The sequence below is a fragment of the Bubalus kerabau genome, chromosome 7 (assembly GCF_029407905.1).
Source record: "Bubalus kerabau isolate K-KA32 ecotype Philippines breed swamp buffalo chromosome 7, PCC_UOA_SB_1v2, whole genome shotgun sequence".
Lineage (NCBI taxonomy): Eukaryota > Metazoa > Chordata > Mammalia > Artiodactyla > Bovidae > Bubalus > Bubalus kerabau.
In genome coordinates, this window is record NC_073630.1 from 15,083,424 (window position 1) to 15,111,289 (window position 27,866).

At 37.8% G+C, this 27,866-nt stretch overlaps 1 protein-coding gene and 1 long non-coding RNA gene across 4 annotated transcripts in view; one reads left to right on the plus strand and one right to left on the minus strand.

The window, feature by feature from the left end:
• The window catches only part of GRID2 (glutamate ionotropic receptor delta type subunit 2), a 640,427-nt gene that overhangs the window by 141,958 nt on the left and 470,603 nt on the right, over window positions 1-27,866 (plus strand). The gene's annotated exons all lie outside the window — the stretch shown is intronic.
• LOC129657471 (uncharacterized) lies at window positions 15,132-27,234 on the minus strand. Its single transcript, XR_008716751.1, has 4 exons — window positions 27,056-27,234; window positions 24,145-24,209; window positions 16,162-16,346; window positions 15,132-15,317 (listed from the first exon to the last, which is right to left on the minus strand). It is a non-coding gene; the product is annotated as an uncharacterized LOC129657471 (long non-coding RNA).

Genomic DNA, 27,866 nt, shown 5'->3' on the forward strand with positions numbered 1-27,866 from the left:
TTCATTGAAAGGCAGCTTCTGCACCCCTGGATCACCAGGAAAGTCCCTATAATACCTATATTGAACTGTAATTCAAGTACCATAACATTTACCCTTTTAAGTATAAAATTCAGTGGTTTTAGTATATTCAGAGAGTATTCAACCCTCATCATTATCTATTTTAAGGATATTGACCCTCAAAGAAACTTTGTACCCAACAGCGGTCACTCCCCATGTCTTTGTTTTCCCAGGATTTGGCAAACATTAATCTATTTTTTTTCTTTCTGTGGATTTGCCTACTCTAAACATCTAATATAAATGGAAATATACAATATATGGTCTTTTGTGATTGACCTTTTTCATCTACCATTATCTTTTCAAGATTCATCCTTGCTATAGCATGTATTAGTACTTTGGTACTTCAGTTTTATTGGGCAATAGCCCATTGCCTGATATACCTCATTTGTTTATCAATTAATCAGCTTATAGACATTTTGGTTGTTTCCATTTTTTGACTATTATGGATTATGATGCTATTAAATTCTGCAAACAAATTTTAATTTGATCATATCTTTTCCATTTCTCTTCATATATACCTTGAAGTGGAGTTGATCATTCAAGTGGTAACTCTATGTTCAACATTTGGATAGATTAGACACAGATGTGGGTTCTATATGGCACTCCTGCTAAATAAACCTAGCACCCCTGCCACCTGTTTTGTTAACTTTTAGCAGAACATAGTCAGATCCATTTGTTATGTATCTGGTTGGCGAAAAATTTCATTCAAGTTTTTCTGTAAAACTGGGAGTAAATGAGCTCTCATGGAGAACTGGTAACGGTAAGGCACAGAATGGAGGAATAGGTTTTAGCCTTAGGGAATGCTCACTTCTGGACTTCGCTGATAGCTCAGTTGGTGAAGAATCCACCTGCAATGCAGGAGACCCCCATTCTATTCCTGGGTCAGGAAGGTCCGCTTGAAAAGGGACAGGCTACCCACTGCAATATTCTTAGGCTTCCCTTGTGGCTCAGCTGGTAAAGAATCCACCTGCAATGCGGGAGACGTGGGTTCGATCCCTGGGTTGGGAAGATCCCCTGGAGAAGGGAAAGGCTACCCCCTCCAGTATTCTGGCCTGGAGAATTCCACAGACTACAATCCATGGGGTCGACAAGAGTAGGACTTGAGGAAGTGACTTTCACTTTCGCTTTCTTTCTTTCAATGCTCACTTCTAATGGGCATAAGGAAATAATGGTGACACAGCAAATGTAGCAAGAGTTTTATAGACAGAGCATAGCATCACCTCATCCAGAAAACAATTCAAGGATGAAAGATGAACTTCATTCAGGTATGTTTTGTTTGAGTATAGACAGAATGTATAAAGCAGGTTATAAGCAGCTTATAGTCCTCTAAAGAGAACAGAATTTTGAACAGAAAAAGAGAAGGACTCTTATAGATATTGTTAAAACCTTATTATCAGATCATAGAAAAAGAGAAATAACTTTGCATTAAGAGGATAAAGATTGATTCATAATACTCATTGTTGGCATCTTTAAGGGTGGTTTTTGTGCGCAGAAAAGACCATATAGGAGTCACTTCAGTTGTAAATTAAATATATTATATTACATACAATATATTAAGGTTGATGTTGCTGTCGTTGTTCAGTCACCCAGTCATGTCCGACTCTTTATGACTCCATGGACTGCAGCCCGCCAGGCCTCCCTATCCCTCACTGTCTCCCGGAGTTTGCCAAAGTTCATGTCCATTTCATGAGTGATGCCATCCAGCCATCTCAGCCTCCGAGGCCCTCATCCCCTTCTGCCCTCAATCTTTCCCAGCATTAGGGACTTTTTCAATAAGTTGGCTGTTTGTATCAGGTGACCAAAATACCGGAACTTCGTCTTCTGCATCAGTCCTTCCAATGAATATTCAGAGTTGATTTCCTTTAAGATTGCCTGCCTTGATCTCCTACTGTCCAAGGAACTCTCAGGAGTCTTCTCCAACACCACAGTTCAAAGGCATCAATTCTTTGTTGCTCTGCCTTCTTTATAGTCCAGCTCTCACAACTGAACATGATCACTGGGAAGACTATAGCCTTGACTATATGGACCTTTTGTTGGGAGAGTGATGTCTCTGCTTTCAACACACTGTCTAGGTTTGTCATAGCTTTCCTGCCAAATCTGCAGTGATTTTAAAAATGAGCCCAAGAAGAGGAAATCTTTTATTGCTTCCACATAGTCCCTGCAATTTGCCTTGAATTATGGGGTCGAAAGCCATGATCTTCATTTTTTTAATAATTGAGTTTCAAGCCAGCTTTTCTCATTCACCTCTTTCACTCTCACCAAGAGATTCTTTAGTTCCTCTTCACTTTCTGCAATATCAGTGTTATCATCCAAATATCTGAGATTGTAGATGTTTCTCTTGCCTATTTTTATCCGTGCTTGAAATTCATCGAGCCTGGCATGTCTCAAGACATGCTCATTGTATAAGTTAAACAGAGAAACAACAGACAGCCATGTCATCAGTCAGACAGGTCAAATGCTCAGTCCTATCCGACTCTTTGCGACCACATGGACTACAGCACACCAGGCTTCCCAGGACTTCACAAACTCCCACAGCTTGCTCAAACTCATGTCCATCAAATCGGTGATACCATCCAAAAACCTCATCCTGTGTCGTCCCCTTCTCCTCCCACCTTCAATCTTTCCCAGCATCAGCATCTTACCAATGAGTCAGTTCTTCACATCTGGCCAAAGGATTGGAGTTTCAGCTTCAGCATCAGTCCTTCCAACGAATATTCAGGAAAGATTTCATTAGGATGGACTGGTTGGGTCTGCTTGCAATGCAAGGAGCTCTCAAGAGTCTTCTCCAATACCACAGTGCAAAAGCATCAATACTTTGGCACTCAGCTTTCTTTATAGTCCAACTGTCACATCCATACATGACTACTGGAAAAACCATAGATTTGACTAGATGGACCTTTACTGCCAAAGTAATGTCTCTGCTTCTTAATATGATGTCTAGGTTGATCATAGCTTTTCTTCCAAGGAGCAAGCATCTTTTAATTTCATGGGTGCAGTCACATTCTGCAGCGATTTCCAAGCCCCCCAAAATAAAGTCTCACACTGTTTTCATTGTTTCCCCATCTATTTGCCCTGAAGTGATGGGAAAAGATAACATGATCTTAGCTTTCTGAATGTTGAGTTTAAAGCCAACTTTTTCAATCTTCTCTTTCACTTTCATCAAGAGGCTCTTTGTTCTTCTTCATTTTCTGCCCTAAGGGTGGTGTCATCTGCGTATCTGAGGCTACTGATAGTTCTCCCAGCAATCTTCATTCCGGCTTGTGATTCATCCAACCTTGCATTTCACATGATGTACTCTGCATATAAGTTAAATAAGCAGAGTGACAATATACAGCCTTGACGTACTCCTTTCCCGATTTGGAACCAGTCCATTGATCTATGTCCAGTTCTAACTGTTGCTTCCTGACCAGTATACAGGTTTCTCAAGAGGCAGGTCAGGTGGTCTGGTATTCCCATCTCTTTCAGAATTTTCCACAGTTTACTGTGATCCACACAGTCAACAGCTTTGGCATAGTCAATAAAGCAGAAGCAGATGTTTTTCTGGAACTGTCTTTTTTGATGACCCAATGGATGTTGGCAATCTGATATCTGGTTCCTCTGTCTTTTCTAAATCCAGCTTGAACATCTGGAAGTTCATGGTTCATGTACTGTTGAAGCCTGGTTTGGCAATTTTGAGCATTACTTTACTAGCGTGTGAGATGGCACAATTCTATGGTAGTTTGAGCATTCTTTGGCATTGCCTTTCTTTGGGATTGGAATGAAAACTGACCTTTTCCAGTCCTGTGGCCACTGCTGAGTTTTCCAAATTTGCTGGCATGTTGAGTGCAGCACTTTCACAGCATCATCTTTCAGGATTTGAAATAGCTTAACTGGAATTCCATCACCTCCACTAGCTCTGTTCGTAGTGATGCTTTCTAAGGCCCACTTGACTTCACATTCCAGGATGTCTGGCTCTAGGTGAGTGATCACATCATCGTGATTATCTGGGTCATGAAGATCTTTTTTGTATAGTTCTTCTGTGTATTCTTGCCACCTCTTCTTAATATCTTCTGCTTCTGATAGGTCCATACCGTTTCTGTCCATTATTGTGCCCATCTTTGCATGAAATATTCCCTTGGTATCTCTAATCTTCTTTAAGAGATCTTTAGTCTTTCCTATTCTATTGTTTTCCTCTATTTCTTTGCACTGATCACTGAGAAAGGCTTTCTTATCTCTCCTTGCTATTTTTTGGAACTCTGCATTCAAATGGGTATATCTTTCCTTTTCTCCTTTGATTTTGCTTCTCTTCTTTTCTCAGCTATTTGTAAGGCCTCCTCAGACAATCTTTTGGCCGTTTGCATTGCTTTTTCTTGGGAATGGTCTTGATCACTGCCTCCTGGACAATGTCACAAACCTCTGTCCATAGTTCTTCAGGCACTCTGTCTATCAGATCTAATCCCTTGAATCTATTTCTCACTTCCACTGTATAATCATAACGGATTTGTTAGGTCATACCTGAATGGTCTAGTATTTTTCTCTACTTTCTTCAATTTATGTCTGAGTTCGGTGATAAGGAGTACATGATCTGAGCCACAGTCAGCTCCTGGTCTTGTTGCTGACAGTATATAGCTTCTCTATCTTAAGAATATAATCAATCTCATTTCCATATTGACTACCTAATGGTGTCCATATGTAGAGTCTTCTCTTGTGTTGTCGGATGAGAGTGTTTGCTATGACCAGTGCATTCTCTTGGCAAAACTGTGTTAGCCTTTGCCCTGCTTCATTCTATACTCCAAGGCCAAATTTGCCTGTTACTCCAGGTATCTCTTGACTTCCTGCTTTTGCATTCTAGTCCTGTAGAATGAAATGGCCATCTTTTGGGGGTGATAGTTCTGGAAGATCTTGTAGGTCATCATAGAACTGTTCAACTTCAACTTCTTCAGCATTACTGGTTGGGGCATAGACTTGGATTACTGTGATATTGAATGGTTTACCTTGGAAATGAACAGAGATCATTCTGTCATTTTTGAGATTGCACCCAAGACCTGCATTTCAGACTCTTTTGTTGTCTATGAGGACTACTCCTTTTCCTGTAAGGGATTCTTGCCCACAGTTGTAGATATAATGGTCATCTGAGTTCATTTTGCCCATTCCAGTCCATTTTAGTTCACTGATTCCTAAAATGTCAGTGTTCACTCTTGCCATCTTCTGTTTGACTATTTTCAATTTACCATGATTTATGGACCTAACGTTCCAGCTTCCTATGCAATATTGTTCTTTGTAGCAGCAGACTTTACTTCCATCACCAGTCACATCAACAACTGAGCATTGTTTTTGCTTTGACTCTGTCTGTTCATTCTTCATGGAGTCATTTCTCTGCTCTTCCACAAAACCTTATGTGCACCAGGACCCAGGAGAAAGGAGTAGTGACCCCAGAATAGACTGACCTAGACTTGCCTGTGAATGTCCAGGAGTCTCTGATGGAGGCATGGCGGTGGTGTACTGCTCAGGGTCAGGGGCAGTGAGTGTGGCAGTGCGTTCACTGGACCTTTTGAAGATTTTCTTCATTACCTCCACCATAGCTTGGTCTCAGGCCAAACAACAGAGAGGGGTCACAGCTCCGCCCATCAACAGAAAATTGAATTAAAGATTTACTGAGCATGGCCATCAGAACAAGACCCAGTTTCCCCCACAGTCAGTCTCTCCCATCAGGCAGCTTCCAAAAGCCTCTTATCCTTATCTCTCAGAGGGAAGACAGAAAGAAAACCACAGTCACAGAGAACTAATCAAACTGATCACATGGGCTGCAACCTTGTCTAACTCAATGAAACTAAAGCCAAGTCTTGTAGGGCCACCCAAGATGGATGCGTCATGGTGGAGATTCTGACAAAACGTGGTCCACTGGAGAAGGGAATGGCAAACCACTTCAATATTCTTGCCTTGAGAACACTATGAACAGTATGAAAAGGCAAAAAGATATGACACTGAAAGATGAACTCCCCAGGTCAGTAGGTACCCAATATGCTACTGGAGAAGAGCCCTGTCATATTCTTTTCTCAATCCTGAACCACTCAGTTGTTCCAAAACGGGTTCTAATGGTTGCAAATTAAAGTTAAAATTTTTTAAATCTTTCCTCTATTTTGTGTTTCTGGTTCTTTCCATCCAACCCTGGCTCTTGTGCCACCTCCTTGGGTTCTGATCCTCTGTCACTTGCAGCTATATTCCCATACACCAGGCCTCAATTATACCCAGTGTCATTCCTATTCAAAGTGGCCCCGATACTTGCAAAAAGAGAGCAGGAAGCTTCTTTACTCTCCTCTTGTTCATTCATCCCACATGCATTCACTTAATACCTGTGTAGCAAGTCTGTTTCATACTGAGAAATTTCAAAGATGGATCACAATAAACTGTGGAAAATTCTTAAAGAGATGGGAATACCAGACCACCTGACCTGCCTCTTGAGAAACCTGTATACAGGTCAGGAAGCAACAGTTAGAACTGGACATGGAACAACAGACTGGTTCCAAATAGGAAAAGGAGTACGTCAAGGCTGTATATTGTCACCCTGCTTATTTAACTTCTATGCAGAGTACATCATGAGAAACACTGGGCTGGATGAAGCATAAGCTGGAATCAAGATTTCCAGGAGAAATATCAATAACCTCAGATATGCAGATGACACCACCATTATGGCAGAAAGTGAAGAACTAAAGAGCCTCTTGATGAAAGTGAAAGCGGAGAGTGAAAAAGTTGGCTTAAAGCTCAACATTCAGAAAACTAAAATCAGGGCATCCAGTCCCATCACCTCATGGCAAATAGATGGGGAAACAGTGGAAACAGTGGCTGACTTTATTTTTGGAGCTCCAAAATCACTGCAGATGGTGATTGCAGCCATGAAATTAAAAGACATTTCCTCCTTGGAAGGAAAGTTATGAGCAACCTAGACAGCATATTAAAAAGCAGAACCATTACTTTGCCAACAAAGGTCCGTCTAGTCAAGTCTATGGTCTTTCCAGTGGTCATGTATGGATTTGAGAGTTGGAATATAAAGAAAGCTGAGTGCCGAAGAATTGATGCTTTTGAGCTGTGTGTTGGAGAAGACTCTACAGAGTCCCTTGGACTGCAGTGAGATCCAACCAGTCAGTCCATCCTAAAGGAGATTGGTCCAGGGTGTTCATTGGAGGGACTGATGTTGAAGCTGAAACTCCAATACTTTGGCCACCTGATGTGAAGAGTTGACTCATTTGAAAAGACCCTGATGCTGGGAAAGATTGAGGGCAGGAGGAAAAGGGGATGACAGAGGGTGAGATGGTTGGATGGCATCACTGACACAATAGATATGGGTTTGGGTGGACTCTGGGAATTGGTGATGGACAGGGAGGCCTGGCGTGCTGTGGTTCATGGGCTTGCAAAGAGTCAGACATGACTGAGTGACTGAACTGAACTGAAAAGTGTATTCGCATGTCCCGTCACATCAGTTGCTTCACAGGTCTGGCATACCTTGTCGTTGGTAGATCCCTGACAACTGATGGTGCTTTTGTGTACTTTGCTGTACCGGAACTGTATGGAGTACATGACTACAGTACTTCTATTTCAAGCCTATGGTGTCTGAAAGTAAGCGTAAACACAGTGGCGACGTAGATGGTACTGCTACTGTATTCTTCAGGGTACGGCAAGATTAGAAATGGTTCTTTTATTGTTAAAAAAAATCTGCTCTTATTAAGACTTTAACTTTTTTAGTCTTTAGTTGGTCAGCCTCTTTTTCTACTCATTCTTCCCACACTCCTTTGTTTTGTCAGTCACTTTTAAAGCTTTGTTAAAATATGTGGTGTCATTTAAAAAATTATAAACATCTTTGAATATTGTAAGTTAAGTATATTTGCCCACCTTTTTAAAGTACTCTACATTAGTTACATCATTAACAAAATAATCCAGTGTTTGGTTATTCTATTACATTTATGAATAAATGAAGTTTGTTTTGAATCTCCAGAACTATGTAAAAACTTAATAAAATGTCCACTTTAATGTATAAATATTCAATACATATTACTCAAATTAGGCACATTGTAAGTACATAAATATTGAACTTACTAGTACATATATATCTAGCATTAATAATAATTGACTATGTCGAATTTTATTCTCTTAAATATTTTTGAAAATAATTTGCTCTCTATCTAGATTTGAAAAAATCTTTTCCATTAAAGTAATAATAATGTAATTCTAACCAATTTAAGGGATACTCAGCAAAGATATTAACAAGCTTTTAAGAGTATATTAAATATACTGACTTCTAGAAATAATCTTTAACATAACTTTATAAATTGGAATAATTAATGTAATTTGGGTCCCTAAGCTAATTATATTGTCTGAAAACCTCCCAACCTTTTATAGGACTTGATTGGATTTTAGATATATTTTTTTGACTCCCAGAAATGCTTTTTCCATTTAACTTCAAAGACCTTTGAACTTGATGGAATCCTTAATTTTTTCATATCCTCTAAATTCACTCATTATTATGTATTAAAACAGATATCCAAGTTAATTCTAAATACATTTCATTGAACCTATATATATTCAGAAAATAAAGTGTCACACTAGATCCAGGGCTCTGTGAAACTTTCTTTATCAGAACCTTCGTTTGAGTAAGGGGCAAGAATAGAAAAATGACTGAAAAATTAGCTCGAGTTTTGAAAGGATACTGTATACCAAAGTACAGTTGGGACTTTATCTCATGTAATGGGTTTTGGGTGTGTGTGTGTATATAATTGCTCAAATATACATGTTTTATAAACCATATATTTCAAATACAATTGACCCTTGAACAATAAGGGTATGAACTGTGCTGGTCAACTTAAATGCAGACATTTTTCAATAGTAAATACTACAGTACTCCATGGGCTATACAGTAGCTGATTGAATCCAAGGATGTGGAGGAACCACAGATACAGGGGCCACTATAAATTATACTCCGATTAACCCTCAAGTTGTTCAAGGGTCAGCTGTATACACATCAGAAATAGTTCCTCACATATGAATCCAATCTCTGTTACTTTCTATCTTAGAGAATTCTGTTGAATTATGAAACTGATAAGCTATAAAATAGTGAACTTAATATTAAATAAATTCCCCCTGGGGAAATTTTCTTTATCTCTACTTTATGATACTGTTCTCTCTTGGTTTTCATAAATCTTGGTTTATGTTTCTGTATTCTCTTGGTTCCTTGATTTATATCCTCCTTTTTGAGTAGGTGTTTTGTATTTTGTGGTTTAAATGGGGAGCAGGATTTTTATTATCTAGTTAACTTTGACTATGGGAGACATAGATTATATACCAGTCAGCACTCCTACTCATCTCTTAAAGATCTTGCAGAACATCTGATTTTCAAAGATAGAAATAGTTATTCAAATATAATAACAGTATAAATTAAATGGCTTTGAGTGAGGCTGGATTCCTTTAAGGTATTAGCTGGAACAAAAAGACTACATTGGCTCATTTTTTTTTTTTCCTTTTGTAGTTGCTTGGTTTGGGAAAATTAAGTATGGGATTCAACAATTAACAAATAATTCACTGTCTGTTATGTGCAAAACACTTGTTCTAGGCCTAGAGAACACAGTGGTAGATTTGTGAAAGTGGAAACATAAAAACAAACATTTTTCTACCCTGGGAGTGGGTGGAGAGAGGTTTACGTTCCTGTATAGTTAGATTATATATATTAGGTGTATGTGTGTATACACACACACACACACACACACACACACACACACACACAGATATAAGTATGATACTTAGTTGATGATAAGTGCTTTAGGAAAAAAAAATAAAACAGAGAGGGGAATCATAAATGAGGATAATGGGAAGGGAGTGTTGGGAGCTATGGGTCACATTATAATTAGGGTACTAGAGGAGGCCTCAGAGGAAAGATATTGATATTTGGGGAAAACTGGAGTTGACTGGGAGATAGAGAAAAATACCTCAGGGACAGAGGAACCAGCAAAGGCCGAGTTCAGAGGTGTGCTAAGCCAAGTGTCCTTGAGGAACAAAAACAAGAAGGCTGATGAGGCTGTGTCCGAAAAGAGGAGCAAGAGGGAAAGTGGGGAACATTATGAGGAAGAGAGAAGCTCTTTCAGGACACACAGGACTTTTAAGGAGTTTGGTTTTTATTCTGAGTGAGATGGTAAGCTGTGGACATTTTGAAAATAGAAATGACATAACTGATTTATACATTTTTAAGAGAATCTAAGCTATAAAGTAAGTGGAGAAGCTGGAACTTTGAAACCAGGTAATCTTTCTTCAAGTTTGTCAACGTTGTCAGCATAATTCAGTGAAGAGATTGTGAGGAATTGGAAATTGGAGAAATATGGACCCTAGTCTCTTTCTACCACCAAGCTGAACAGTTTTGAGTTAGTATATGCACTGTTCTAGGAAAAATAAATAGGAAATATCTGAAGACCCTTTTTGCTTTATATTCCTCATTCTGCATTCTCAAAACATCAAATCACATATAAAGAAAGCTGGGAATCATCTAATCTTTCTCCTACAGGGAAAACTTATGATTCACTTCTTTTATGGTATTGTAAAATAATGATAAATGCAAACCTTCTAGAAAATTCCCAGAATTTAGTCTATAAAATAAGAGTGTTAAAAAGCGAATAAACAAAACCAATCTCATCTTCACTTGATTTATCATACAATTAAAATAGGATGATCAAATAAAACATATTCTTGCATTTTCATTCTGTTGTTGACTGGTGAAGAAAGAAGAAGGAAATGTTCATCACCTTTATTTTTAATATGAGATCTTGAAACTGATTCTACTACTTTGGCTAGGCTATAAAGTTTGAACTGCTCCAGAAAGGAAATAATTGATGTTTCCTATGGGTATCTCTCCAAATTGCCAATATCCATTGGAACATAGAAGAAGCAGAATTCCAGAAAAAAAAAAAAAATCTGCTTCTGCTTCATTGACTACTCTAAAGCATTTGACTGTATGGATCACAACAAACTGTGGAAAATTCTTAAAGAGATGGGAATACCAGACCACCTTACCTGCCTCCTGAGAAACCTGTATGCAGGTCAGGAAGCAACAGTTAGAACTGGACATGGAACAACAGACTGGCTCCATATAGGGTCATTCTGCTTATTTAACTTATATGCAGAGTACATCATGAGAAACGCTGTGCTGGATGAAGCACAAGCTGGAATCAGGATCACTGGGAGAAATATCAATAACCTCAGATACACAATGACACCATTCTTATGACAGAAAGAGAAGAGGAACTAAAGAGGTTCTTGATGAAAGTGAAAGAGGAGAGTGAAAAAGTTGGCTTAAAACTCAACATTCAGAAAACGAAGATCATGGCATCTGGTCCCATCACTTCATGGCAAATAGATGAGGAAACAATGGAAACAGTGGCTCACTTTATTTTTTGGGGCTCCAAAATCACTGCAGATTGTGACTGCAGCCATGAAATTAAAAGACGCTTGCTCCTTGAAAGAAAAGCTATGACCAACCTTGACAGCATGTTAAAAAGCAGAGACATTACTTCGGCAATAAAGGTCCATCTAGTCAGAGTTATGGTTTTTCCAGTAGTCATGTATGGATGTGAGAGTTGGACTATAAAGACAGCTGAGCACCAAAGAATTGATGCTTTTACACTATGGTGTTGGAGGAGACTCTTGAGAGTCCATTGGACTGCAGGAAGATCCAACCAGTCCATCCTAAAGGAAATCAGTACTGAATATTCATTTGAAGGACGGATTCTGAAGCTGAAACTCCAATACTTTGTCCAACTGATGCAAAGAACTGACTAATTGGAAAAGATGCTGATGCTGGGAAAGATTGAATGCAGGAGGAGAAGGGGACAACAGAGGGTGAGACAGTTTGATAGCATCACCAACTCAATGGACATGAGTTTGAGTAAGCTCCCTCAGTTGGTGATGGACAGAGAAGCCTGACGTGCTGTAGTCCATGGGGTTACGAAGAATCAGACAGTACTGAGCGACTGAACTGAACTGAACAGATTTATACACATAGTTATATAGTTATATATATCAAATTGAAGAAATAGTACAATTATATTCTTTTAAATCTGTGCATAATAATATGTTTAGAATATTATAATATAAAGAAAATATTGTTATCCATTGGTAGAGTTTTGTGTTCATAAGAGGTCATGTCCTTTAAAACTGAAGGCAAACCAGTCATTATATCTATAACACTTGGCCCACATAATAGATGCTCTATAAATATTGGGTGAATGAAGGAGGAAGGAAATGGGTGGGTGAGTAAATTAATTGATGTCTTACACATTATGTCCTCTAACTTAAAGGCATAGCAGAAACAGGATATGACAATGTTGTTTGAGTTTTTTTGTTTTTTTTTTTTTAACCACAGAAACTTTTCAATTTCTTAATTTGTCTTCTGACTTCATCTGCTATACCAGCAATCACTGGCAGAATTCTATGATCAAAAACACTCTGTAAAAATTGTATACTTACTTCCCTAGAAAGAAAATTGTATTATAAATATTATCCAAGTAAATGTTTGTGGATAAACTGTGGATTTTTATGTTGTTGCGTGGGCCTGAGCACCTTAATTGCCTTTAAAGATCCACTGTGTCATCGGATATTAGAATTCTGCATGGCTAAGAAATCCTATCTATCCTGATACTTTTCCTTTGGCCAAACATGTCTCAATGCAACTTATTATTTTACATTTTTATATAAGAAAGATAATCAATCTTCTATATGTAAATGTCTATCATGTGAAGAGGAAAATAAAATGTGTATTATAAGAAGAAAAATATCAGGAAATATAAGTTTAAGTACGAAGTCAACACAGATTTGCCTTTTTAATATGGATATGTTAAAAATAGTACTAAGTAGCTGACATTTCAAATTTCCAATGATATTCAAACATGAGTGATTTTATTTTTTTTTCTGTATTTACTATTCTTATAAAAGATTTTGTATGAGAGAAGGAAATTAACTATAAGCTTCTGATATGTCTCAGAACAAGTAAATAACTTAATGGGAAAAACAAATTTGAAAACCTGTTTAAATTTAGCAAAATCATTATACTGCAAATGCTAAAATATGAATTAAAATCATAGTTTTAAAACAAGCATTTGGAGTGCTATGAAAGTCAAGAGTTGACAGTGACAGTATAATTCTTCCTACTGCTATAGGAATAAGATTGCATAATTGGTAATCAAGGCAATTTATGTTATTCTAAAGTAAAATTCTGCACACTGAATTGGATCTACAAAGACTAAACATTTTTTTTCTAAATCCAGGATAAACGATTTTTAGTCTGTTTAAATCATTTTATGTTAAGACTTTAATAGTCTTTGGATGTCAATAAACGGTAGTTTCTTTGGAGTGAAACTGTAATTTATGCCTAAGTGTATTTAAATTTAAAATAGCAATAAATGTCAGAAGCAAAACCTTTTTCCGCCTGCATTTTGTGGATGTGCCCTTGAATTTACATAAAATACTGCAATAAATTGTGACTGATGTGAAAAACAAACAAAAAAGAACTAATATAAGCAGAAGGCTTGAGTACACTATAAAATAAGACTCTGAGTACCATGCAAGTTGAAGCCATCTCTTGTAAGTCAAGGTTATTGGAATGTTGGCTCAGCAATAGTGAATGAGTTGTGGCACCAAGTAGAGTTAATTAGGAGGATGGAATAACCAAAAAGGTTAGATTATACCAGTGAAATCTATACTAGAACTAGGGACCATCTCCCAGAAGTACCAGGCAACTGAATTTTTTCCCATGGCCAAACTCAGTACTATTTTCAAATTAATCTTCCTCTATTTTGTAGCCTAAATCTAGAGTTTTGAGAACTACATGCTCCTCCTTTAGTTAATAAATCTGTCTGTGCTTCTGCCATTAACATCAGCTGGTAGTTTCCTCAGAATCCCTTCCCCCAGTCTCAACCTCCAATACACACAAGAATCTATCATTCAAGAGCCATCCCAAAGAGCATCCCCTCGGAACTTTTCTGATCCCTCCAATCAGGAAACATTTTCCTATTTTTGTGTTTTACTGTTTCTGTTTTGTTTTGTATTAATTTACAAAGGACTTTGAATGTTGGTTGTAAAATTTATCTTAACCCAACCAGTGTGATTTACAGTGATTAGATGAGTCACTCCCACAAGATTATGCTTTGACTTCTGAAATAAATTATTTTCCAAATTATAGTTCTTTTACATAAAATTTATCAATCCTCTGAAATTAATAGAGAATTAAATTCCATTTAGTAAAAGTTGATAACATAGAAAATCAATGTTTTCCTAAGACTTAACTCTAGCAGAAATTTTCTTACTCTTAAGGTGAACAAAATAATGATAGGATTATTGTGAAGTTAAAAAAGAAAAAAGTTAAATAAAATACCTGACACTAGATACTTGGCAAAAAAAAAAAAATTAGTATTTTATTTCTACATTCAGTTCAGTTCAGTTCAGTCACTCAGTCGTGTCCGACTCTTTGCGACCCCATGAATCGCAGCATGCCAGGCCTCCCTGTCCATCACCAACTCCCGGAGTTCACTCAAACTCACGTCCATCGAGTCGGTGATGCCATCCAGCCATCTCATCCTCTGTCGTCCCCTTTTCCTCCTGCCCCCAATCCCTCCCAGCATCAGAGTCTTTTCCAATGAGTCAACTCTTCGCATGAGGTGGCCAAAGTACTGGACTTGCAGCTTTAGCATCATTCCTTCCAAAGAACACCCAGGACTGATCTCCTTGAGAATGGACTGATTGGATCTCCTTGTAGTCCAAGGGACTCTCAAGAGTCTTCTCCAACACCACAGTTCAAAAGCATCAACTCTTCAGCGCTCAGCTTTCTTATGTATAATTTAAGTAAGAGAAAAATAAAAAGAAGTGAACTGGTATTGCTATTTAGACACCCAAGTAATCAATCACCTATTGAGAAAGAAATATCACCATAAAGTTTAATAGGCCTGTGAAGATGTTGAAAATACATATTGTTTTTTTCTGGCTCATTACTGTACTGTTTATGAAAGAAAAAACTCTGGAATAGACGTATGGGAAGGAGGAAGTATCCGGTTTTACCTGAAGTACCTGTTTATTCAGAGATGAACTGCAGGGCACCGAGGTGACAGTGAGAAAAGAACCCAGATGCCTCACTTCAAGCAAGCAGGAAACATAAGAGGAGAAGGTGTTCACAGTGCTGCCCCGAGGCAAGGCAGATAGAACCTCAGAAGCCGATTTCAAACACCACTCATTAACTTTCAGTTGCTTCATAGCCTCTGAAATCAGAGAATATGCCTTCGGAACATTTCTCATGGCAAAGAGGAATTCAGAAAAGTTACACTGAACTAAGAAGAGATTAAGAGTTTAACTTAACTGAAAGACATTTGCTTCTTTATATTTTGCTTTAAATGGTGTTACAAATATTTTTACTATCATATAAACATGTGGTATCGGGATATTAGCCAAATGATGTATTGATATATGCTTGTTGTTACTAAAAGAGGCAAAATTCATTTAATGGAATTACTGTATTCACTGTAGTTCATAATGGTTGGATGATACTGTATGACCAATTTTGGAAGCAAAACTCAGTTGAAATTTCTTCATTAGACTAGTTTCACCAATAGCAATCTGTCAGAATTACAGGTATAAAATCTCATAATGTGCTTTGAGTGAATAGTTGAAGGTATGAATGAATGAGAGGGCACTAATTCTCCCTTTCTTTCTCAACTTTACCCTCCCTAATAATTGAACTTAAATGACATAACTAAAGTTACCCAATTCTGATGAATTGGCTCTGTGTAATAAATTTCTCCAAGCTTATCTTTAACATGCATGTTTTCTGTCAAGAAATATATTTTTCATATAGATCTGGTATATTTTCATAGCATATCTTATCTTATTGTTAAACTTTTCATTGACTGCCTCTCACATTGGAGACAGGGATACAGGCAACAGTGAATGCATCATTTCCAGTACAGTACTGTTGAGATGTTGCAGCAAAGGTATTGATATAAGCATCAGAAATTTTCAAAATAATAAAAATGTCAAAATTATCATTAGACTGGGAAATCTACTGTGTACTTGAGTCACCTTCAAATGGTGTGCTTCTGTTCATACCAGGTTTCAGCTGTTGAGGGTCCAGGACTTTAGAACTTGTACTAAATGCATGCACTGTCTGGGGAATTCCTGATGCTAACGGTGATAGACAGGTGGTACCCTGCCCCTTGCGCGGCACCAGCCTTGCCCTTATATGGCCACCATCTTGCAGGAGAAATGGGGTCTGACTGCCTCAGGTGCTCCATCTGTCCAAAGAGAGTTAGTTACCACATAATTCTGAGTTTTCTTGTTAGTTACCACATAATTCTGAGTTTCCTTGTAATCCTGTTTATTACACATGTAAAGAAATGAGACTGTCCTTTTACATATTCTGTTTGCATTGAACTGTTAACCGTATGTTGATATTTGTGTCAAAGTAAACGTTTGTTTTTATAATAAAATTTTTGACTTATTGTGAAGATTTAAAGACATCCCGAGCCTGGTGGGCTGCCATCTATGGGGTCGCACGGAGTCGGACATGACTGAAGCGACTTAGCAGCAGCAGCAGCAGCTTCACATGAGGTTCCCAAATTTATTTGTTTTCTTGAATTTTTCCTAGTAATTGTGTTTCCTATGCTTAATTTTTATGCCCCCCCCCACGTTGTGTGAATAACAGGCTTGTTAAAATGAGAAGTAGTTTTGCTTTCTTAAAATATTAGATTGATTTTCTGTTCCTTGCCTGGGTTGTTCTCAGTGATCTAAGTTCTTTCCTATAATTTTCTTTCAAGACAGATATAGTATTTGTTTGATTAAGTGTGAAACAACATGCATTCTTTTGCCACAAAGGCTGTAATAGAACAAAAAAGTTTTTTAGAAAATTGAGTAAATCTATTTTTAAAATGATAAATTCATTATATTTATATGTCAGTTATAAATGATCATTTATGATCCTGTAATGTTTTGTACAAAACTGTGGTAAATTTTCTGCAGAGAAAAGAAGTTCCATAGGTAGATGATTAACTGTTAGTCATTTTCTTTGAATGAGAACATAATGAACCTTTTTGGCTTCTATTATCATGCTGACACAATCAAATAAACTTATAGAAGAAAAATGTTAGTAGAAACAGAGAAAATAGGGCTAACTCTTCCGCCTATACCTTTTTTTTTTTTTTTTAATGACTGGATTCAATGCAATTTCAAAACGCTGATACCTAATCCATCTATTGTGCTATAAAGTAGCTTTCTGGCATGGACTGGAGCATGCAGCAAAGCTAGATTTTGTTAGGTTTCCATAGAATTCTTTAAGGGAATTCTGCTTCTGCTGCTAAGTCACTTCAGTTGTGTCCGACTCTGTGCGACCCCATGGACAGCAGCCCACCAGGCTCCCCAATCCCTGGGATTCTCCAGGCAAGAACACTGGAGTGGGTTGCCATTTTCTAGGTACCTAATTTTGCCCACTCTGTAACAGTCAAGTTGGCTTCCTGAAGTTCAGATATCCACACATGTTGGTACACATATATTATAGAAATTCTTTATTCTGAGAACTTAAAAACATAGGAATTGGATTTGTTTCTATGACAAAAACATATATTTAGTTTCTTTTAGATAAAGATATACAACTAATATAATATGGGTTATGATTTAAAATTTCTCCCTGTTAAGGAACAGTAGTCACCCTTGCTCTGTGTTGCTAAGACCTATTTTCTCCTGGGTGTCCCTCAAGTCGGTGTTGGAGTGTCTGTTTCTTGTTTCAAGGACCCTATTGTTAGTTGTATATATGTATGAGTAACCTATATTGATCCTAAATCATTTAATATGGCTTTAAAATATTGCCACATTAAAACAACTGAAGCTAAGTGAGAAAATTAGAGTAAAAAGCCAATAACATAATAAAAATATGTGAAGCTTTAACACCACTCTTCTTAGCAGCCAAGAGAAGTTCAGATCAGTTATGTGATTCTCAGTGTATATTAAAGTGCTTAGGGACACAGTTATTCTTGGCACTGAGAGAAATGTGCTCCTTTTTATCTTCATAAAGGACACGTTGTGTAAGGCATTGACTCACTTAAAGGTTTAAAATCTAACAAAACTGCCCAATAGTTCATAAAAATGGCAATAGCTTTGTAGTGTGTTAGCAATGAATTTCATGTTAAAGTTTCTCGAGGTTGCTTATGGTCTGATAGTAAAGTTTATTTTCACAGGAGCAATTCCGTGCTTTTGATTGCTTGTGTTTTTGTTTGAGAGTGTGTGTATGTGTGATAAGGAGAGAAGGGATTGGGGACAGGGATGCTCAAGGCAAAGGGACGTTACAAATCCAGCCCAGTAACAAAGATTTCTGTGATGTACTATAAGAAAAGTAACTATGTTATCTAGAGAACGTGAAAAATCTTAATCTTCACTTATGCATATGTTCAAATTTAGTTTTTATTGACAGGCATCAATATCAACTGACTTATTATTTTCTTGGCTTTGCCCTTATATTTCTTTAACATTTTGTTAACAGTCATCTATGTGTGCATTTTTGGAACTATAATATTTATTTATTTTAATTTTATATTGGATATAGATGACTTACATATTGTCTTAGTTTCACATGTACACCAGAGTGATTCAGGTATACCAGTACATATCTATTCTTTTTCAGACTCTTTTCTCATTTAGGTTATTGCAGAGCATTGAATAAAGTTCCCTGTGTGATACAGTAGGTCCTTGTTGATTATCTGTTATGTATATCAGTGTGTATATGTCAATACCAAACTCCCAGTCTATACCTCCCTCTTACACCCTTCCCCTATGGTAAACATAAATTCATTCTCTAAGTCTATGAGTCTGTTTCTGATTTGTAAAAAGGTTCACTTGTATCCTTTTTTAGATTCTTCTTTGAAATGACTATATTAAAGTGGTGGAAGGAATTTTTCAGATTCTGTTCACTCATGCCCATATCAATAGGCAATGACTTTATTTACACTTCTTGGTTACTTCAAAATGCTGCAGTAAATATCATTTACTTATAATATTGGAATAAATTGGAATAGATTCCCCAACATGAAATTGCTCAGTCAGAGATATGCTTGATTTTAATTTTAGTAGATGTTGATACCCATTATATTACTACTGCATACATGCTGCATGCTTAGTCACTTCAGTCATGTCAGACTCTTTGCGACCCTATGGACCATAGCCAGCCAGGTTCCTCTGTCCAGGGATTCACCAGGCAAGAATATTGGAGTGGGTTGCCATTTCCTTCTCCAGGGGATCTTCCTGACCCAGGGATCAAACCCGTGTCTCTTATGTCTCCTTCATTGGCAGATGGGTTCTTTTTATTTACTTATTTATTTTAATTGGAGGCTAATTACTTCACAATATTGTGATGGTTTTTGCCATACATTGACATGAATCAGCCACAGGTGTACATGTGTCTCCCATCCCCAAACCTCCTCCCACCTCCCTCCCCATCCCATCCCTCTGGGTTGTCCCAGTGCACTGGCTTTGAGTGTCCTGTTTCATGCATCAAACTTGGACTGGTCATCTATTTCACATATGATAATATACACGTTTCAATGCTATTCTCTCAAATCATCCCACCCTCACCTTCTCCCACAGAGTCCAAAAGTCTGTTGTTTATATCTGTGTCTCTTTTGCTGTCTTGCGTATAGGGTTGTCGTTACCATCTTTCTAAATTCCATATATGTGTATTAATATATTGTATTGGCGTTTTTCTTTCTGACTTACTTCACTCTGTATAATAAGCTCCAGTTTCATCCACCACATTAGAACTGATTCAAATGTGTTCTTTTTAATAACTGAGTAATATTTTATTGTGTATATGTACCACAACTTGCTTATTCATTTGGCAGATGGGTTCTTTACCACTAACGCCACCTGGGAAGCCCAGATGTTGATAATCACTGCCTAAAGGCTGTAACATTCCACATTTTGGTTAAAAATGTGTAATATTACCTTTTATTCCTCCAGCAAAAGCATTCAATTTCTGAAAAGACACTACTGTGATTTTTATTCATTACATTAAATATATGTATATTGATACATATATTGATTTTACTAAAGATGTCCTAACTATGCTGAACAAGCTACTGACTCTGACTCTCCAGATTAGTAACAATTTAATGAATATAAGATGGTAGAAATAATAAGTTAAAATAGAAATGTATAGTTAAAAACAAATATCCCAAACCACATAGGCATATTTGCCCAACTCCTTCAGTTAATTATGGAGCATTATAGGGTGTGACCCGATTTTGTATGCATCTTTAAGTGCTGTTTCTTACTCTTAATTTTTAGTAAGATTATTTTCTATTCCTTTACAACTTATCCTTAGTTTATTTCTGCAGATTATCTCAGCTCTTTGTATTTGTAAGAAGTTAGAAAAATGTATCTCATAATTGGTGGTTAGTATATACTTATTTGATAAAGAGTGTTTTCCATTTAAGTTGTAAGGTCCATGGGGGCAAGGGTTATGCAAAATTTTTCAGTCATTTTTACCTCCAGATTAAAGTGGAGTGCCTGCAATAGAAAATGTTCTATGAGCAAATGTTGAATTTATGAATAAATTAAATGTTTGACATAAGAAGTGCAACAAAAATTTAAAATTCCCTTTTGCACAATGTGAAGCTGTCATAATTTCTGCATAATAATACTTAGAAGTGTCCATGGGATTCTCCAGGCAAGAATACCGGAGTAGGTTGTCATGCCCTTCTCCAGGGGATCTTCCCAACACAGGGATCGAACCCATGTCTGTAGTGTCTCCTACATTTACAGAGTTTCCCTGGTAGCTCAACTGACAGAATCTGCCTACAATGCCAGAGACCCTAGTTCAATTCCTGGGTCGGGAAGATCACCTGGAGAAGGGAATGGCTACCCACTCCAGTATTCTTGGGCTTACCTGGTGGCTCAGATGGTAAAGCATCCGCCTGCAATGTAGGAGACCTGGGTTTGATCTCCGGATTGGGAAGATCCCCTGGAGGAGGGCATGGGAACCTACTCTAGTATTCTGGCCTGGAGGATCCCCATGGACAGAGGAGCATGGTGTGCTGCTGGTCATGGAATCACAAAGAGTCGGACACAACTGAGCGACTCAGCACAGTGTTTTCCAATGTTTGAGACCATAATTACATTAAGAAATACACTGCAACTGAGAACACACATAGGTATTTGTTTCATAAAATAGTATTTATCTATAGTATGTGTATTGACTTTTAATGTTTATTTATTCTATTTATTTATTCTATTTTGGGGGCTTTCCTGGTGGCTCGGGGGTTGAGAATTTGCCTTCAAAAAAGAACACATGGGTTCAGTCACTGGATCAGGAAGATCCCCTGGAGAAGGAAATAGCAACCCACTTGCCATTCTTGCTTGGTAAACCCCATGCATTTATTTATTTATTCAATTTTTCATTATTATATATCATATTTTATGCAAATCAAGAAAATTAAACTAATATCATGATCTACCAAAGGAATAAAATATTTTGAAAAAACAATTCCTTGAGCATTATCTTTTTTATAACTAACAAAAGTAATGTTATTAGTAATAATATAATAATAATAGCACTCATAAGACATACTTACTGTATGTCAGATACTATTTTAGATGCTTTATATGCATTGAGTTCATTCTTAGACAAAATATGGAGTTCTTACATGGGTACAGGGGGGCACAGAGAGAGAAACAAACTCATCCAAGGCACAGCAAGCGGCAGATGTAGATTTGAGCTAGATGATGTCATTCTAGAGACAGTGCACCCAACACAGCAGTCTATTGCCTGTTTGTTAACAAAAGCTTGACTTCTCAATTTCATTCTACTGGCTACAATGACCGTGAGGGTAGGGTATGGATGGGTTATAAAGGTGGGAAATGGATGTGATCCAAAGAAACCAAAGTTCTGATGCAACTGATTCTTACTAATTCTCAACTCTAGCCATGTTTTCAAATATCAAGTAGTCATACTTAGAACACTCCAAGTTAAAAGTTGGCCATGCATTAATAATCACTTCTGCTCTGTCTAGGCATGATTCCAGGCTTTTTTTGATGCACTCTAGTGCCATAGATAGATCAATGTTGTTAAACTGGAACAAGTAGCAGCTCCAGGCCTTAGAAGACATCAGGACTCTGTCACATTTGGTTTTTCTGGTATCATGATAGGTGTGATTTTTATAGTCTCTTCAAAATAAGCATAATCCCACATGTGTATGAGGCTGTGGTGCTGATGGTGGACTTTGTGATCATTTTAGAGAAATTCAACCAAGGTGACTAGTCAGTAAAACTGACCTTACAGTCATTTCTGCTCATGGCAACATTTTCAACTCATATGCTAATTATGCTCTTACAATTCTATTACTTTGGCCACCTGATGATGTAAAGAGCCAACTCATTGGAAAAGACCCGGATGCTGGGAAAGATTGAGGGCAGGAGGAGAAGGGGGCAACAGAGGATGAGATGGTTCAGTTCAGTTCAGTTCAGTTCAGTCACTCAGTCCTGTCCAACTCTTTGCAACCCAATGAATTGCAGCACGCCAGGCCTCCCTGTCCATCACCAACTCCCAGAGTTCACACAGACTCATTTCCATCGAGTTGGTGATGCCATCCAGCCATCTCATCCTCTGTCATCCTCTTCTCCTCCTGTCCCCAATCCCTCCCAGCATCAGAGTCTTTTCCAATGAGTTAACTCTTCGCATGAAGTGGCCAAAGTATTAGAGTTTCAGCTTTAGCATCAGTCCTTCCAATGAACACCCAGGACTGATCTCCTTTAGGATGGTCTGGTTGGATCTCTTTGCAGTCCAAGGGACTCTCTAGAGTCTTCTCCAATACCACAGTTCAAAAGCATCAATTCTTCAGCGCTTAGCTTTCTTCACAGTCCAACTCTCACATCCATACACGACCACTGGAAAAACCATAGCCTTGACTAGAAGGGTATCATTGACTCAACAAACATGAGTTTTAGCAAACTCTGAGAGACAGTGAAGGACAGGGGAAGCCTGGCCTGCTGCAGTCCATGGGGTTGCAAAAAGTCAGACACGACAGAGCAACTGAACAACAACAACATACTCTGAACACAGACTAAGATATTTCATTTACTTCTTACCGTGAAAGAGTTCAAGAGTATGCAAGTCACTTTCTAGTTACTTTATACATAGGCAACTAAAAGCTCTAAGACACTGAATTGTTTCATCGTTCTCTTTTCTCATTTTTTCTCATGTCAAAAAGCAGCAGGCTGTGCTTAAGAGCACAGGTTTGAAAGTCAAGAGGCCACGGTCACAATTTTGGGTCTGCCATATGATAAGCAAGTTAGTTTGGGCAAATTATTTACATGACACTCTGTAATCTGTGAAATGAAGAAAACAGGAGGACCTTGTATTGGATTTTCCTAAGCTTACATAGCCCTCACAATGGCTGGCATACCATAAACCCTGAATTAAATATTAATTCTGTTATAATATCCAAAGACTGGATTCAACAGGCAACAAACAGCAAGCATGTCATTTTGTGGTAATGCAGGCAAACTTCTGGTAGGCTTTTCAACACTAATAAAAATAATTTGAATTTTCAGTTGATTTAGAAATGTTAAGACTGAAAAGCATGTAAAATACTGATGTCTATTATTTGCTTCTTTAACTCTTTTCAAAGAGTATGCTTCTTTTATTAGTGTGACAAATGCATGAATTTTGTTCATTCTCTCCCGTTTCAAGGCAGGCTTTGTAAATTTTCATTGTTATTCATAGCATGGAGCACCATCTGACATGTTAGTGATAGGGCCTTTCACAAGATGGTGCTCCTAATGTTCTTTGCTTTAGTAATTAAATTTGTTGTAATTTTACATACTAACAGGAAAATAAGAATGAAATATGTTTTACAACTTCTATAGTTTTTTGTTTTTTGTTTTTTTTTTTTTTTTTTGCTGTGGTGTATATTTCTGGAGGAACAGCTTTGATTCTTCTCCCCATATCCTTGGGACAAAAGTATAAAGAGCAGGAACATGGTCTTTCCCATGACACACACCCCTGTACCTTATACTCTATCCATGCTCTGTAAATACAATGTCACTCACCAGGCGCTGACTGAGGATATTCTACATGCTGAACATGGTGCTCGACACTGAAGACAATTCAAATGCTGGGGGGGAAATTAAAGACAAGTTAGTGGAAGAAAATATGGGCTATGAGCAGACCTCAGAAGTAGTGAGCTAGCAGCTAGCGAGTTTTGAAATCCAAGAAGAAAAGGCCACAGTCACTTTAGCCTTACCTCCCAAACTGTACTTAGTTGGCTCTCTAAAGACTTAAGTTACGGATTCTTAAAATGATGATCTTTATCTTAAAATAGTTTTGTCCTTTCTTAGATTCAGAACTGCCACATTGTTAAGAAACAGGCCATTACGGAAACATAAAGTTTCTATGCCAAGTTCACAAGTGCCTTCCCTGCCTCCTTCCCTTCTAGAAATAGGTCCCCTGAGCTACATTGAAAGGTGTAAACTTCTCTCTCAGAACCATATAAATACCGTGAGCCCCAGTAAAAACAGACGGTCGGTGTGATCATTTTTAACAGCCCTGGAGATGTCCATATGCTATTCAGCAATGTGACATCTGCATGGCCCTTTAGCTGTGGAGCGTACTTTAAACATAAGCAATTTTTAAGCAACAAGGTGTCAACTTATTCATCCATGTGAGGTAAATCAGTGCTTCTGCACTCCTGAGTATAATCAGTGCAAACCCGTAGAGTGCTCTTAACCATCCCTCCTCTCCAGGCACATGGCGTGTTCTTCTATTACAATTATACTATTGTGCCTCCAAGTCAAAAAAATGTTTGAGGTAAAATACTCATTCAGTTAACACTGGAGTCACTAAGTCACTGCCGTACTGGTGTTTCCCAACAGTGAAGCTTGGGAGCATCCATCTGGCTATGGACTACTGCTTCTACGTCCTGCTCTCATATAGAAATATACTGCCAAGTCTAATTGAGGCACATTCCATACAATTCTGTAAAAGTAAATTTTACAGAATAAGGGAAGTTCAATTACGTTAATTCTGACAATACACCTAAAGTAGGTCCTGATTCTTCTGTCCTGAATCTCTAACTAAATCATGTATTGTTTTATTGTTCTAAGCCCTATGTCCTTTCTTTTTTTTCCCCATATCTTCTCCCATCCTTAAGCCTTAAACTTCAAGCAAATTAAAACAGATGGAATAGGTAATAATTACATCCTGACAGAATCACTATTGAAAAAAGCACACAAAATAATTTCCACTGAGATAATCTGGGGGAAAATCACCCAATAAGCAACATCACAAAAATAAGTTAGAAAATGACTGAGCCTGGTAAAGATTTTGTGATTGACTATTAAATATCCTTATATTTGTTCACATTGGTTTATGGATCCACCCAATCATAAGCAGAAGTTCATTCATTCATGCCTTCACTCATTTACTTATGAAATATTTACTGAATATTTATGTGCCAAGCACTGTATTTGCTTTGCTAAGTCACTTCAGTCGTGTCTGTCTCTGTGTGACCCCATAGACAGCAGCCCACCAGGCTCCCCTGTCCCTGAGATTCTCTAGGCAAGAACACTGGAGTGGGTTGCCATTTCCTTCTCCAATGCACAAAAGTGAAAAGTGAAAGTGAAGTCACTCAGTTGTGTCCGACCCTCAGCGACCCCATGGACTGAAGCCTTGCAGGCTCCTCCGTCCATGGGATTTTCCAGGCAAGAGTACTGGAGTGGAGTGCCATTGCCTTCTCCGAAGCACTGTATTAAACCCCCCCAAAATATGATAGTGAACAAAATAAAGATTATTGACCTAGGAGACAGAAATAAATAAGTAAAATATATTGTACATCAAATATTGATCAGTGCTGGGGAAGAAAATAAAGAAGGAAAAAGGGATAGAGTGTAGATTCAGAAAGAGTAATTTTGACTAGAATGAACATGAATGGTGTTGCTAATGAAGTGATGTTTGAGCAGATGACTGAGATGAAGGTAACAGAGCAAGCCATGTGGGCACAGCTCAAGAGCAGATAAAGCAAAGAGTGAACAAATTCAAAACTCCTGAGGCAGAAGTTTTCCATGTTTGTACAAGGAATTGGAAAAGACTAAAAAAGACTGATTGGGTCCAAGGGAAAAATACTAGTGGGATTAGAGATCAGCAGGAGTTAACCCATATGAAACCTGGAAAGCCATTGAAAGAACTTTGGCTTTTACTCTGAAAGTTAGCAGAGAGTTTGGAGCAGAGCAGTGATTTGATGGGATTTATATTTTAGATTGCTAGCTAGTCTATTGAGAATAGGGTGTGCACATGGCTGGTAATAAGGACAGAATAAAAAACATTTAGGGGCCTAGCGCAATAATACAAGCAAAAGATTATGATTACAATTTTAAAGCAAGACAAAAGAAAGCAGCCCTATTTGGGATAAGTTCAAAGATAGAGTCCACTTCATTAGTTAATACATCAGCATGAGTGTGAAAGAAACAGAGAAAGCAAGTACAATTTCAAAATTCTGGTCTGAGCCATGGGAAAAATTGATGCTGTTTACTGAGAAGGGAAGGCTACAAGAGGAGTAGCTTTTGTGGAGATAATGGAAAATTTACACGTTATGTTAAAATGCTTATGAAAAACTTGAGGCGCACATACAAGATGGGTGATTTAAGACTAAGGTTTACGGAAGAGGTCCAGGCTGTAGATTAAAAATAAATGCAAGGGATCATCACTTAGTATTTAAAATCATTTACTGAGTGAGTGAAACAGAGAAAAGAGGCCCAAATACTGAGCCCTGGGCTTTCCAACATTCAGCGGTAAAAAATATGGAGGAAAGAGCAAAGGAGACTAAAAGAAGCAGCCGGTGAAATAGGAGTGAAACCAAGAGTGTGTGATACTTTTAAAGCCAAGTGTATCAATCAGCACTGAACACAAGAAATAGAACCTGTAGGAAATATATATTATGATATTTATTGCAAGGAATTGGCTTACATAGTTGTGGGGGCTGGCGTGGCAAGTCTGAAATCTGCACAGCAGGCTGTCAGGAAGGGCAGGCAGGAGCTATAGATGCTGTCCATGGCTGGCATTATTTCTCTCCTTTTTCTCTGTTTTCCCTCCTCTCCCTCTCATGTGCATCCTTGTCCTTGTCCCTATCCTCCTCCTCCTCCTTTCTTTTCATTTTAAAGCCTTTCAACTAATTGAAACAGGCCCACCCAGATGATCTGGATAATAATCTTCCTCATTAATGTCAGTTTTAGACTTTAATCACATCTTCAAAAAAAAAAAAAACCTAGATTAGTTTTTGATTGAATAACTGGGACTATATCCTAGCATATAGGATATAACATATAAAACTGACCATTATACCACCTAAAAAATAAAAAGTAGGGAGCAATCAACTGTGTCACACAGTGTGGGGAACTTGAGTGCAGTAGCTATTGGATTCCGCATCTAGGAGGCCATTTGTGAATTTGACTATTTTAGGTGTTTTTGGAATGGAATGGTGTTTATTTCTATGATTGATATGACAAAAAAACAAAAAACAAAAACACAAACTAGATGGCTTCAAATAATGGAAAAGTCTTCCTTTGGAGACCAGAAGTTCAGCATTGGTTCCAACAAACTAAAATAAGGTGGTGCAGACCACGCTTCCTCAGGATCTCTGAGCTGCCTCTTCAGGTGGCTGCTGGCATTTATTTGCTTGGGGTGGCAGCACCCCTCCTTCAGCCCCCCTCATTGCTTTCCCTTCTGTGTGGCCCAAATACCCTTTCTCCTCACTGATAAGGAAATGTGCTTGGATTTA